Below are 13,069 nucleotides of genomic sequence, written 5' to 3'. Positions count from 1 at the left end.
GCTCAGCCATGTCCGACTCTTTGCGAACCCCATGAATCTCAGCAAGCCAGGCCTCCCTGTCCATCACCAGCTCCTGGAGTTCACTCAGACTCACGTCCATCCAGCCATCTCATCCTCTGTCGTCTCCTTCTCCTCCTGCCCCCAATCCCTCCCAGCATCAGAGTCTTTTCCAATGAGTCAACTCTTCGCATGAGGTGGCCAAAGTATTGGAGTTTCAGCTTTAGCATCATTCCTTCCAAAGGAATCCCAGGGCTGATCTCCTTCAGAATGGACTGGTTGGATCTCCTTGCAGTCCAAGGGACTCTCAAGAGTCTTCTCCAACACCACAGTTCAAAAGCATCAATTCTTAATTATAAACTCTACCAAAATACCTTTTAAGTAACTAATTGAAGGAATGGGCAATCAAATCAAGACTTGAAATTTAAGAGGGGTTATATTTTAACAGTGAATTCTACCTTTAACTATAACATGCTTTAGTCCATACGGCATGAAGTGACTAGAACTCAAGCAGAAAACTGCTGTCTCAGTGGTTTAAGGTCACAGAAGCCAGAGTTGCTGGAAATTGAGCATAAAAATCCTGGATAAAAAGAGGGCACTGTGAGTATAGGCCCCAGATCTGCATATAACCTTCCTCATAACATTGTTCCCTAAACTGTGCATATATGAAGAAGGCTTCAGTGATAACAGTGGAAGTCATCAAGTGTAAGCCTGAAATAACTGAACACATATCTCAGTTTCTTCCCACAGAAGAAAAATAAAATTTTGAATTTGAGTTCTTTTCAGCAAAATACAATAAGATCATGCCTTAAGGCTATAGATGATGTAGTAGACTAAAATATCTATATTGAACAAAGATAAAACAAAAAATGATCTCTTTTAATAAAGCATAAAACCAAGCCTCCAAAATTCAAGATTCAGTTTAGTTCAGTTGCTCAGTCGTGTCCAACTCTTTGCGACCCCATGAATCACAGAATGCCAGGCCTCCCTGTCCATCACCAACTCCTGGAGTTCACTCAAACTCATGTCCATCGAGTTGGTGATGCCATCCAGCCATCTCATCCTCTGTTGTCCCCTTCTCCTCCTGCCCCCAACCCCTCCCAGCATCAGAGTCTTTTCCAATGAGTCAACTTAACAGCCAATAATTTACCATCTGAAAAATAAAAATCAACATTCTTTGGAGGAAGTTAATGGAATCCAAAATTTTATCAAGTATTATCTACAATATCGAGATGTACTTTAAAAGGCAGGGACATGTGGCCCATATTTTTTTTAAGTCAATAAAAACAGATTTCAAGATAACCCGGAAGCTGGAATTTCTAGAACTTTATAGCAGTTATGTAAAACCTGTTAAAAAATCAAATGGGAACTCTTATCAAAATGAGTGCATATAAGAAAGATCTTGGTCTCGGGTGGGCTTGGCCTGCAACAGATTGAAGCAGGGATTGGGTTCCCAGCCAGTGACTGAGCTGGGTTGCGGTGGTAAAAGCACCAGATCCAAGCTGCTAGACCAGTGGTCAGTGACAAGGGCCCTGGCCCTTCAACTATGCGGAAAAAACTCCCACGATGATGGAAAGTAGTAAAACAAGTATTTAGTAAGAGGAGAAACAGCACAGTACATGTGGAAAGACACATGGACAGACTCAGAGGGAGAGTCCCTGAGTCCCACATTTGTGGCAGTTTGAATTAGTTTTATGGGGTATTTCTTCTGCGTTTCCTTTGGCCAATCATTTTGATTTTCCTGGATCACAGTCCATGTTTGGTATATCTCAGGATCCTCCAGTCCTCCAGTGTGTGTGCACGAATCTCTTAGCCAAACTGGATTCTGCCAAAGAGGCCTGTGGCTAGCCCCATATTAGCATCACTCCCTTTTGAACTCCAAGAAGCTTTTGGGCGCAAGTGTAGCTTAGGAGGTATGACTTTGAGAACAAGAAATATGTGGTCTGGGGTGGGCCCAGCCTCCTCCCTTAATCGTCCTGCTGTTCTTGTCTTGGGCTTCCCAGATAGTGATAGTGGTAAAGAACCTGCCTGACAATGCAAAAGACATAAGACACACAGGTTTGATTCCTGGGTTGGAAAGATCCCCTGGGGGAGGGCATAGCCACCCGTTCCAGTATTCTTACCTGGAGAATCCCACAGACAGAGGAACCTGTTGGGCGACAGTCCATAGGGTTGCAAAGAGTCAGAGTCAGACACAACTGAAGCAATTTAGCACACACCCATGTCTTAAGAGTTTCAATCCACAGGGAATGAATTTCCAATGGCTTTACCCTGGGGGGAGGGTTCATCTAACTCCTGCCTCAATCTCAGTTGAGAAATGGGAAATATATTTTAAAAAATAGAAATTTTAGAATTTTGAAGCACACATTCTGAAAATAAAAAGTTCACTGAAACTGATCCACAGATGGTTGGAGATGGCCAAAGAAAGGGATCAATATATGTAGAAAATGTTCAACAGAAATTATCTGACAATTCAGACAGGAAAATGACAAGCAAACAGAAGTGCCTCAGTGATCTGCGACACAAAATCAAGTAACCTGTTATGTGTAATTGGAGTTCCAAAAGGACTGGAGAGAGAAAATGGGACAGAAAAAAATGCCTGAAGATTTAAGAACTTTTAACTTTTAAAAAAAAATTTGGTAAAGAACATAAAGTACATGAGCTTAGCAAATACAAAATAGTATAACACAAATTAGACCATATCTAGACATACAGTCAAACTGCTGAAAACTAGAAGAAAAAAAATATATATATATTATATTATAATACAAAGAGAGATACAACTTTACAAATGTTGAATGACATTTCACTAAATACAAGAGACCAGAATATAATGACATCTTTAATGTAATGACATTAAGACAAATAACAATAAAGACTTCCATTTCTGGGAAGATAGAGTGTATATACTTTTCCTTATTTCCTCATCTAACTACAACTAAATTCCTGGATAAATGTGTGTGTGTACATACACACACACACACACAACCACCTATTAGCCAAGGAGAGAAGCCTGAGAAGCCAAATCTGCTAACACCCTGATCATGGACTTCTACCCTATAGAACTGTGAAAGAATATATTTGTTGTTTAAGCCAGCCAGTATATGGTATTGGTTAAGACAGTTCTAGAAAACTAAGATAGGCAGTAGATAAAAAGATAGATAGGTAAGATAGGTAGATCAGATAGATTGTGTGTATGTAAGAGAGAGATTGAGAAACTCTAAGAAGACTCTGAAAGGTAGCAAGAAAGGAGAGCAGCCGGGACTTCAGGACCAGAGGGATAACAGGATGGTAAGTTCTCCAGGGTTTCTTTTGGCTCATATCTTAGACTTGGAGTTGAAGAAGCTGGTAGCCTAAAAAATGAAACAGTGCAGACAAAAAAAAAAAAAAAATGCCCTAAGAGCCTCTTTTCTCTAGCAAAGGTGCCAGGAAAGGGCAATCTAGAAAAAGAAAATTGTTAGATAATAAGTAATCTACTTCAATCAAAAATGAAGGAGAAAAACAACAACAACAACAACAACAACATCTATGGCCATACCCCATCCACACCAGAAAAGGCTGAGTGGGAAAACTAGGCTTGCATTCTTGGGAGGCTACAATGAAATGCTCTAACAATTCCTCTGAGGTGGTGTCAGAGATGGTCAAGTAAGGAGGTAAAATCTTCATTTCCATTATCTGGTAGTGAGCCCCCCAGAGTTAACGGAGACCACAGCTTGGACTTGCATACCCACCCAGCAGTAACAAGGCACCCTTCCCCATGAGTGTCGTAACAGACCCTGCATAGACTCAGGACTCTCACACAGCAGTGATGAGGCCATCCCACTACAAGACCAGTGAACTTCACACGGGGAGCTCAGACTTGCATGTCCAAATTGTAACAAGGAACTTTGCTCTTTGGTTGTCAATAAAGACCAAGTGCTGAACCTGCACTCCTATCTCCATCTGGAAGTAATGAGGCAACACTCCCCTTCTTTCTCTGATGAAACAGAAAACACAAACTTTAAATAAGATCTAAAGTCTGAGACCATACAAAAAATGTCCAGATTTCAACTGAACACAATCATGCCTCACACCAAGAACAAGGAAGATTCCAGACTGAATTGTCAAAAATACAAATATTAGATGTCAAGACCAAAATGATAGAAATGTTAGAATTACCTGACATAGGAAACCTGAATAAATAATAATATGCGAGTGGAAAAAAAAATCTGTAAAAGTACAATGTACCATCTCATTCATATAACATTCTTGAAAAGATATAGAAATAGAGAACATGTTTGTGGTTGACACTGGTTAAGCAGAGACCAGGGATAGGAGAGAAGTGGGTATGGCTATAGTGGCAACATGAGGAATTCTTGTGATGATAAGCACGATCTATATCAGTTGATGGTCTTCAGACAAAAATCGAGGTTTCCTGGAGAAGACGGAATCCTGCCTCAAAACTGTAACAAAAATCCAACTTGAATTTCCAACTTCTTGGCCTGTTCTACAGATTTCAGATTCAAGACAACATCAACTCCTGTGGGAGCATCCAGATTTACTATTAGTCAACCCTCACAATCACACAAGCGAATTTCTCAAAACCAGTCTCTGAATATAGCCTGTTGGTTTTGCTTTCCCAGAGAATTCTCACACATACAGAGACAGATCTAATAAGATAAGCGAGGATGACATTATAAAATCAAAAGAAGTATTAACTAACCAAAAGAAGTCAGGGCATGAAGGAAAAAAAAAAAAAAAAAAGAGCACAAAGAACCCATGACAAGGGGACCATGCCTCCTAGGCTCATTTGGGACTTTCGGGTGTGAGGCAGGCATAGCTGCCTGACTCCTAGGGCTGCTCCAGCATCTTGGTGCCCATGTCACAGGGGAACTGGTGGCCATCAGGCTCATAAGCCACTACCCTGTAGCACTGGAGATCGTGGATTTGGTGTCCCACACCCTAAAGCCCTACATGCTCCTTGTGTGGTTGACCAAATCCATTGGAACCTGACAGATGTGTCTGCAGTGTACCTGGAGCATTGACTTGGCCTTTGAACAAGGTTGTTTTCCAGATTCATACATAGTATAACTCTGTGACACTGGAGCTCTTCTGATACATGGAGCAGGTCAGACTGTTAATGACATATGGGACCAGGATTGCAATAACATGCGTAGCTCTGGGAGAAGCTTTCTTACTTCTTGTCATTATCCACCTGCTTATAAAGAATTACATACTGGCCTTAATTAGCTCAGGGTTGACATTTAATTGAGGAACATTATTTGGATGGTGTGCTTTCAAAGGCTCCTGTGATTCATCTGTTTATTTGCATTTTTATTCTTCTAGATTTATATGGACACATATTTGATACAATCCACGCCCATGTCCAATACTTTAGCCACCTGCTGTGAGGAACCAACTTACTGGGAAAAAATCCTGATGCTGGGAAAGACTGAAGGCAGGAGACAACTGAGAATGAGATGGATGGATGGCATCACTGACTCAATGGACATGAGTTTGAGCAAACTCCGGAAGATGGTGAAGGACAGGGAAGCTTGGCGTACTGTAGTCCACGGGGTCACAAAGAGTCAGACACAACTTAGTGACTGAACAATGTCCTTTGGAAAGAAAGATGTTGTTCTGGTTGTCTTAGGTTCCCTGCACTGTGGCTCAGTGGAAATGCCAAGCAGTGGTTCAGTGGCTTCAGTGTCATGATGCTGGAGGTGCTGAGCCTGGTGGGAGTGAGCAGTGACCAGACCACTCCACATAGAACTGCTCTGACCACTGGAGACCATTTGGCTGACCAAATTTACACTCTAGACAGCCACAGACCTTATGATTATGGGAGTAAGCTTACCTCCCCCTAAACAATAGGACAAATAGGCTTTTTTTTTTTTTTTTTTAAAGAATTGCCCTTGGGAATTGGTGGAAAGAAAAAAAGACATACAAAACAAAGAAAAATATAGATAGTAGAATAAAATTTTGGCAAAGTTTAAGTAGGAATTTTTAAAACAAATCTTTACAAAACACTCTCAGGTCTTTTTACCACATAATTAGATATGGAAGCAATCTGTTACCATATTTTAAAAAAATTAAGAATCAGGAGATGTAGATTTAGTACATATTGCTTGAATTTTAGCCCAACTATTTTCTATCAAAATAATTTCCTATCACAGCATCCAGGCACTCCTAAGGATTTAAGATGACTTTGAATATTGAAGCTGATGCATTCTTTGACTTATGATTCTCCTCTGAAATAATGGAAATTGAGTTTTGGCACTTTAGGAAAAAAACTCATGTGTATTAGAATATACTTCTAAATGAATATCTCTGTAGGAAAATGAACTTTATTTTTAGAGATAAATAAAAGCTGCTATGGAAACTTGGGGTTTAATTTTTTTTATTGTAACCTTTACTCACTGCCAAAAACTGTATTTCAGGAAACCATTCTGTTTTTTATATTTTAGGAAAATTTAAATAACCAAATGTTTTGCCAACTATAGGGAAAAAAACACATGACAAAAAAACAGAAAACAGAGAGGAAGATTATAGATGTAAATCAGGTATATTGATAGCTACATCAAATGTGTATGATCCAAGTGCTACAATTGTAAAACAGAGAAGAATAAGACTCAACTACACGTAGTCTACAAGAAATCTACTATAAAGACAAAGATATGTTAAAAGTAAAAGGATAAAAAGTGATATACCATGTAAGCACAAGTTAAACAAAGTTGGAATGGCTATAAAAATAATTAGATAAAGTTTCATTTTAGACCAAGGAATATTATGAAGGATAAACTGTATGTCTTAAAACGTTATAGGGTCAATTCATAACTGAGTTAAGATGGTCAAAAGACCATCTTAAAACTTCTAGTTATAAGATAATAAGTAAACACACTGGGGATGTGAAGTACAATACGATGAATAGAGTTCAGACTGCTGTATGATATATTTGCAAGTTGCTAAGAGAACAGATCTTAAAAGTTCCTATCACAAGAAAAATAAAACTTTTTTTGTATCTATATAAAATGATAGATGTTAGCTAAATGTATTGTGGTAATCATTTCACGAGTCAACTCACTTTGCTGATCTTAAACTTATTTAGTGCTGTATATCAATTCTTTCAATAAAACTGAAAAAATGGCACAATTCATCAAAAGACACAAAATACTGAATATATATATGCCTAATCTTCAAAATATATAAAATCAAACTGGCTTCAGTAAGATCAAGTGCCCTGTTACCTGGTGGATAGTCTGTGAGCCTACATTTTTCTTTTCCTTGCTCAAACAAATGGCAATAATTTAAGAGGGAGGCATATATTTCTTTCTATGCACTCAGGAGCCGAAACTAAGTGCATACTTTGGGAGAAAAAGTTTGGATTATAGTAAACTGAAAGATCTAAAATAATCACTGAGGGTAAAAGAATTAACAAAGGAATTATTCATAAATGGATAAACATTATTTTGTTATCTTGAGAAAGACAAAGCCAAAAAATTATTTTCTTTCTTAGCTTTGATTCAGATGTTTGTAAGGATATCTCAGATGTTCCATCCTTACTAGAACAAAATGCCATGACCTGGGAGATAGCATTAAACAACATCGTTATTGAAATGGCAATGTCAGATGCTTCAATACAATAACAGAAGTTTTCCTGATGTCTAAACAGAAAAATCCTAACATGGTATGTCTTTGGCTCTCATTTTATAGTTATTTACTATTAGGACCCCAAATGAGATCATTTCTATGGGAATTTCTTTCCCTTGGTCAAACATCATTTATTCTGTTTTATGTTCGAACTGAAGATCATTGTATACCCATAAATTTTAATGAAATGTTAAGATTATGAGTATATCATATTATGAAATGTTATGATTATAATGAAAGGCGTTATTTGCCTAGTATGTCATAGTGTTATACATCAATACCTTTAAGGAAAAACTAAAAGAAAAAAGAACATTAGTGTTATTGAGGTTGACCAATCCATACTGCTAACCTAGCGGTTTGTGTACCAGAGATACAGTATCTGCAGTTTAGACAGACTACCTATGACAGACATTCTGGTATCCACAAAGGTATATATAGGAGTACTAACTTTCCATATGACTTTATCCTGGGAAATAGGGCATATTTGGTTGCGAGATATGCTTCCCCATTACACATGGGCAGTTAGCACACAGTAGGAACAACAAGCACGATGCATAAAACATTTACCACCAGACCAGGGAGTACTTTAGGGGGAATAAGAGAAAGCCTAAGCTTAGGCATGTTCAGATGAACAAAATTTGCTTTAATTAAGAGAGTTTTCAAAGAAGAAAAGAAAAATCTTGCAAAAAAAGAAGGTGGCTTGGGGAGTTTTCAAATTTTATGAAGTAGACATCAAGCTGTTTAGTTTAATCATGCAGTTTCAACTAAATAGTTTTTACAAATGGAACAAGGTTAAGACAACAGGCTCGACCAACAGTGAAAAAAGCTTTGCACTATGACACAAGCAAGAGTTTTAGATATATTATGTCAAATAGAGGCAAAAAAAGGCAATCCCATTGGCCTGGCATACAACTGACAAAATACAGGTAGTTCATTCATGGAACTATATGGATCCCCTCACTAACACAGTTTGCAAAAGGGGAATATATTTTACATCAGTCTTCTTAACAGCTCCAGAAACATCAATAGACTGGAATAAGATACTCCAATTATACAACTTGTGAGCATAGAAAACATTTCAACTTACATGAATACTACAAAGAGACAGTTAAGGGGCTTTCTTAAAAGATTCCTTTCATTTGAAACCCATTTTGGTCTGATCCTTTGTGATGGACGGAAGGTATCTTCATTCAGAACACTTAAGAACTCCACATTTTACAAAAACATCGTCTTTGATAATATGTGTGTACGTAATAATATTTGGCACATAGGAAATAGTTATTTCAGTTGGGAAGTAACAAACACTACAGTCATAAAATTTCTGATTTTTTTAAACTATATTTTTAACGTCTATAGTGATACTGCAATTTAGTACAATACTGAGGTCATTGGTCAACTGGTTAATCAACTATTACCTATCAATTTGAAAGGTGAAAATAAGACGTGGTAATACAGACATAGTTGATCAAATGCACAAGGAAACTGAGTTAAAATCTGCTTAGGATGCAGTCTCAATGGAAGATGTGGACCTGAAGAGGACTTCTATTCATTATGAATAACATAGAAGTCCTCTTCAGGTCCACATCCGGAGAAGGCAACGGCACCCAACTCCAGCACTCTTGCCTGGAGAATCCCATGGACGGAGGAGCCTGGTGGGCTGCAGTCCATGTGGTCTCGAGGAGTCGGACACAGCTGAGCGATTTCCCTTTCACTTTTCACTTTCATGCATTGGAGAAGGAAATGGCAACCCACTCCAGTGTTCTTGCCTGGAGAATCCCAGGGACAGGGGAGCCTGGTGGGCTGCTGTCTATGGGGTCTCACAGAGTCGGACACAACTGAAGTGACTTAGCAGCAGCAGCAGCAGCAGTATTCATTATAATCTATAAGCATAAGCTTATAACAAAGTTCAAATTACAGTAGGCAAAGACTGTAAGAATAGTTAAGTTGGTGCAAAAATATGGTAAAAGTTTTCACAGAAATTGTATTAGTTTGTCTTCTTAAATTGATACTTACACTTAACCGGCACGACTGAAGCAACTTAGCAGCAGCAGCAGCACACTTAACTAGTACTGTGTGGATTTATTTCAGCTGGGCTGAATTAATACCATGCCTATCTCCAGAGTTACTGACCCTTGGGCAATGTTATGAAATCTATTGTAAAGATAATATTCTGCAACCATGGGTCTGTGAATTGTTTCAGAACAGGATTTAACAGCTTGACAATGCTGTTTAGAAATACTAATTGGATTTATAATTTGTACCTGGTTTCAGGAAATGGTGGTAATAGGGGCTGGTCACATAACTAGTATATGCCTACAAAATCAGCCTACTTCAAAAAACCTTCACCATGATAGACCTTGGGCTTCCCAGTACAAAGGTGCTTTGCTTATAGGCAAGCTTAGGATGGTTTGAGGTCTTCATTAAAAGTTGTTTTGTGAGTAAAAATGGTTTGAGACCTGTGAGTCCTGTTGACAATTAAACAGTTAAGCTGATCAATGTGAAATCAGCTAAATTGTATATTCCAATGCCAATATCTCAAAAATTGATAGAACACGTATAAACGTACATATGAATTGAATATCATCCTCAACTTTGTGGCATTTATAGAACTGGCATTTATAGAACATTCTGTTCCATGTTAGGTGAATAAGCATTCTTTTAAAGTGTATACAGAATATTCATCAAATCAGTTCATATTCTGGCCCATAAAAGATCAAAAGAAATTTAAGAGGACTGAATGCTTACAAAGTGTGTTCTCTAAACAAAACAAAATTAAAAAGATATCTGGATACTTTTCAAATATTTGAAAACTAAATAACACACTTTGAAAAAACTCATAGTCAAAAGTGATATCACAAGGCAAGACATAAAATAACTGGAATTGAATGAAAAGAAAAATATCACATACAAAAATATGAGGCACAGAGTTAAAGCGTTACTTTCAGGGAATTTTATAGTATTAAATTAAGTGATCATTTTAGGAAAGAAGAAAAGTTTTAAAGCAGTGATTTAAGTTTCAACTTAAGATACTACTGGTTACCCCTATATGCCCTATATGCAGTGTAACAGCAGAACGCAAGTCCCACTGCAGAGCTTCAGACCCTTACAGCCCTACAGGTAGGGCTTATCATACAGGGGGCCATGTCTGGATGTTGCATATTTAGGCCATCATGATGCAAAGTCTTGAGTAGATACAAGGTAGGTCTCTGTCTCTCCTCTCTGCCTTCTGAATACTAGGAATGTGTTTATTTCACTGAAATTCTGACCACTAGTGAGCAGTCAGTAGGGAGAAATAGAGACCAGGGAAACACCTTGCTCCCAACCCACTTCCTCTCCTCAGTTCAGTTTAGTCACTCAGTCGTGTCTGACTCTTTGAGAGCCCATGAACCGCAGCACGCCAGGCCTCTCTGTCCATCACCAACTCCAGGAGTGTACCCAAACCCATGTCCATTGAGTCGGTGATGCCATCCAACCATCCCATCCTCTGTCTTCCTCTTCTCCTCCTGCCCTCAATCTTTCCCAGCATCAGGGTCTTTTCAAATGAGCCAGCTCTTCGCATCAGGTGGTCAAAGTATTGGAGTTTCAGCTTCAGCATCAGTCCTTCCAATGAACACCCAGGACTGATCTCCTTTAGGATGGACTGGTTGGATCTCCTTGCAATCCAAGGGACTCTCAAGAGTCATCTCCAACACCACAGTTCAAAAGCATCAATTCTTCAGCACTCAGCTTTCTTTATAGTCCAACTCTCACATCCATACATGACCACTGGAAAAACCATAGCCTTGACTAGACAGACCTTTGTTGACAAAGTAGTGCCTCTCTAGATTTTTACTGGAGCTTCTTGCTCAAGCCCATCCATACAATTGTTACAAACTTGCCAACTCCTCTTTTCCTCCCAGTGTGTTACTTATACCTTCAGTGAAGGGAGGAAAACCACAGACTTAGGATGACAGGAGTGTGGGAAATTGCCAGTGAAACACAGAACAAGTAGGAAAATATCAGATCTCTTCCAAGGCACAGCTTTATAAATTTAGTAAGTACAAAAATTTAAAATCAGGCAAACTCATCACATAGTTTACACTAAATATGTGCAAGCTTTCTGTGCCAATCATAATGCAAAGTAGTTTTTTTAATTGAGACATAATTGACACGTAACAGATATAACAGTATTGGGGTACATCACAATTTGATACTGTGATCATTTCTCAACATACAAGTAAGTCTAGTAACATCATCATACATAGTTGTAAATTTTTTTCTTACAATGAGAACTTTTAAGATTTACTCTTAGCAACTTATAAGTACATATTACATTATTAATTACAGTCACCATGCTATATATTACATCCCCGGGACTTATTTTATAGCTGTACGTTTGTTATTTTTAACCCCTTTCACTCATTTTGCTCCCCTCTCTCCAGCCCCTACCTCTGGCAACCACCAATCTGTTCTCTATATCTGTGAGATTTTGTTTTTTAGATTTTAAATATAAGAAAGATCATACAGTAAAAAAAATAGTATAAAAGGGACAATAATACATCATGACTCAGTGAGTTCATCCTAGGAATGCAAGCTGAATTTCAAAATTTGGGGGTTTAAAGATGAAAACCAGACCCTGTATTTTACCTCAAGAGACAAAAAAGCAATATCCTATTAATTGATGCAAAAAAAGGTATATAAAAAATTCAACATAAATTCATAACTTAAAACTCTCAGTAAATAAAAAATACAAAGGAACATCTTGAATCAAGAGAGTAACCTGCATGATTTCATTTGCATCATACTTTATAATGAAATCCTCTAAGATTGGGAACAAAGAAAGGATGTCCAACTCTCACAATTTTGATTTGGCATAATGCTGGAACTTCTAAATAGAGCGATAAATCAAAGAAAAGAGTAATAAGCATTCAGATTGAAAAGAATACATTGATGAATGTAATTACAATCTAATTGTCATTATTCAAGATAATTTGATTATGAATATAGAAAATTCTAAATAATATACAAAACCTACTCAACTTAATAAATGTATTTATATCAAAATTAAAAGATATAAAATAAAGGTAGAAAATTCAATTGTATTTCTATATGCTTGCCACAAACAATGTGAAATTAAATGTAAAAACAAATACTGTTTTAACATCATAAACATATGACATACATAGACATAAACTTAACAAAATATGGTTAGATCTATTTGTGTATGCTCAGTCGCTCAGTCGTGTCTGACTCTTTTCAACACCATTGGACTGTGTCCCAGCAGGCTTCTCTGTCCATGGAATTTCCCAGGGAAGAATACTGGAGTGGGGTGCCATTTCCTCCTCCAGGGTATTTTCCTGCCCCAGGGATTGAACCCACATCTCGTACATTGCAGACAGATTCTTTACCACTGAACCACTGGAAAGGCCCCTAGATCTAATATTGATATCTATAGTCTGAAGTC

The 13,069-nt window shown here is 37.8% G+C and overlaps 1 long non-coding RNA gene across 1 annotated transcript in view; it reads left to right on the top strand.

The window, feature by feature from the left end:
* Positions 1 to 6,303, top strand: part of LOC139187374 (uncharacterized) — a 78,983-nt gene extending 72,680 nt beyond the window's left edge. The window contains exon 3 of the long non-coding RNA XR_011570948.1: positions 5,323 to 6,303. This is a non-coding gene — a long non-coding RNA (uncharacterized lncRNA). The remainder of the gene's footprint in view (positions 1 to 5,322) is intronic.
* Positions 6,304 to 13,069: the final 6,766 nt, after the last annotated feature.

This window comes from Bos indicus, chromosome 2 (assembly GCF_029378745.1).
Source record: "Bos indicus isolate NIAB-ARS_2022 breed Sahiwal x Tharparkar chromosome 2, NIAB-ARS_B.indTharparkar_mat_pri_1.0, whole genome shotgun sequence".
NCBI classification, from domain to species: Eukaryota; Metazoa; Chordata; class Mammalia; order Artiodactyla; family Bovidae; genus Bos; species Bos indicus.
The sequence above is the reverse complement of the archived record's forward strand: the minus strand, read 5'-3'. Positions and strand labels throughout refer to the sequence as shown.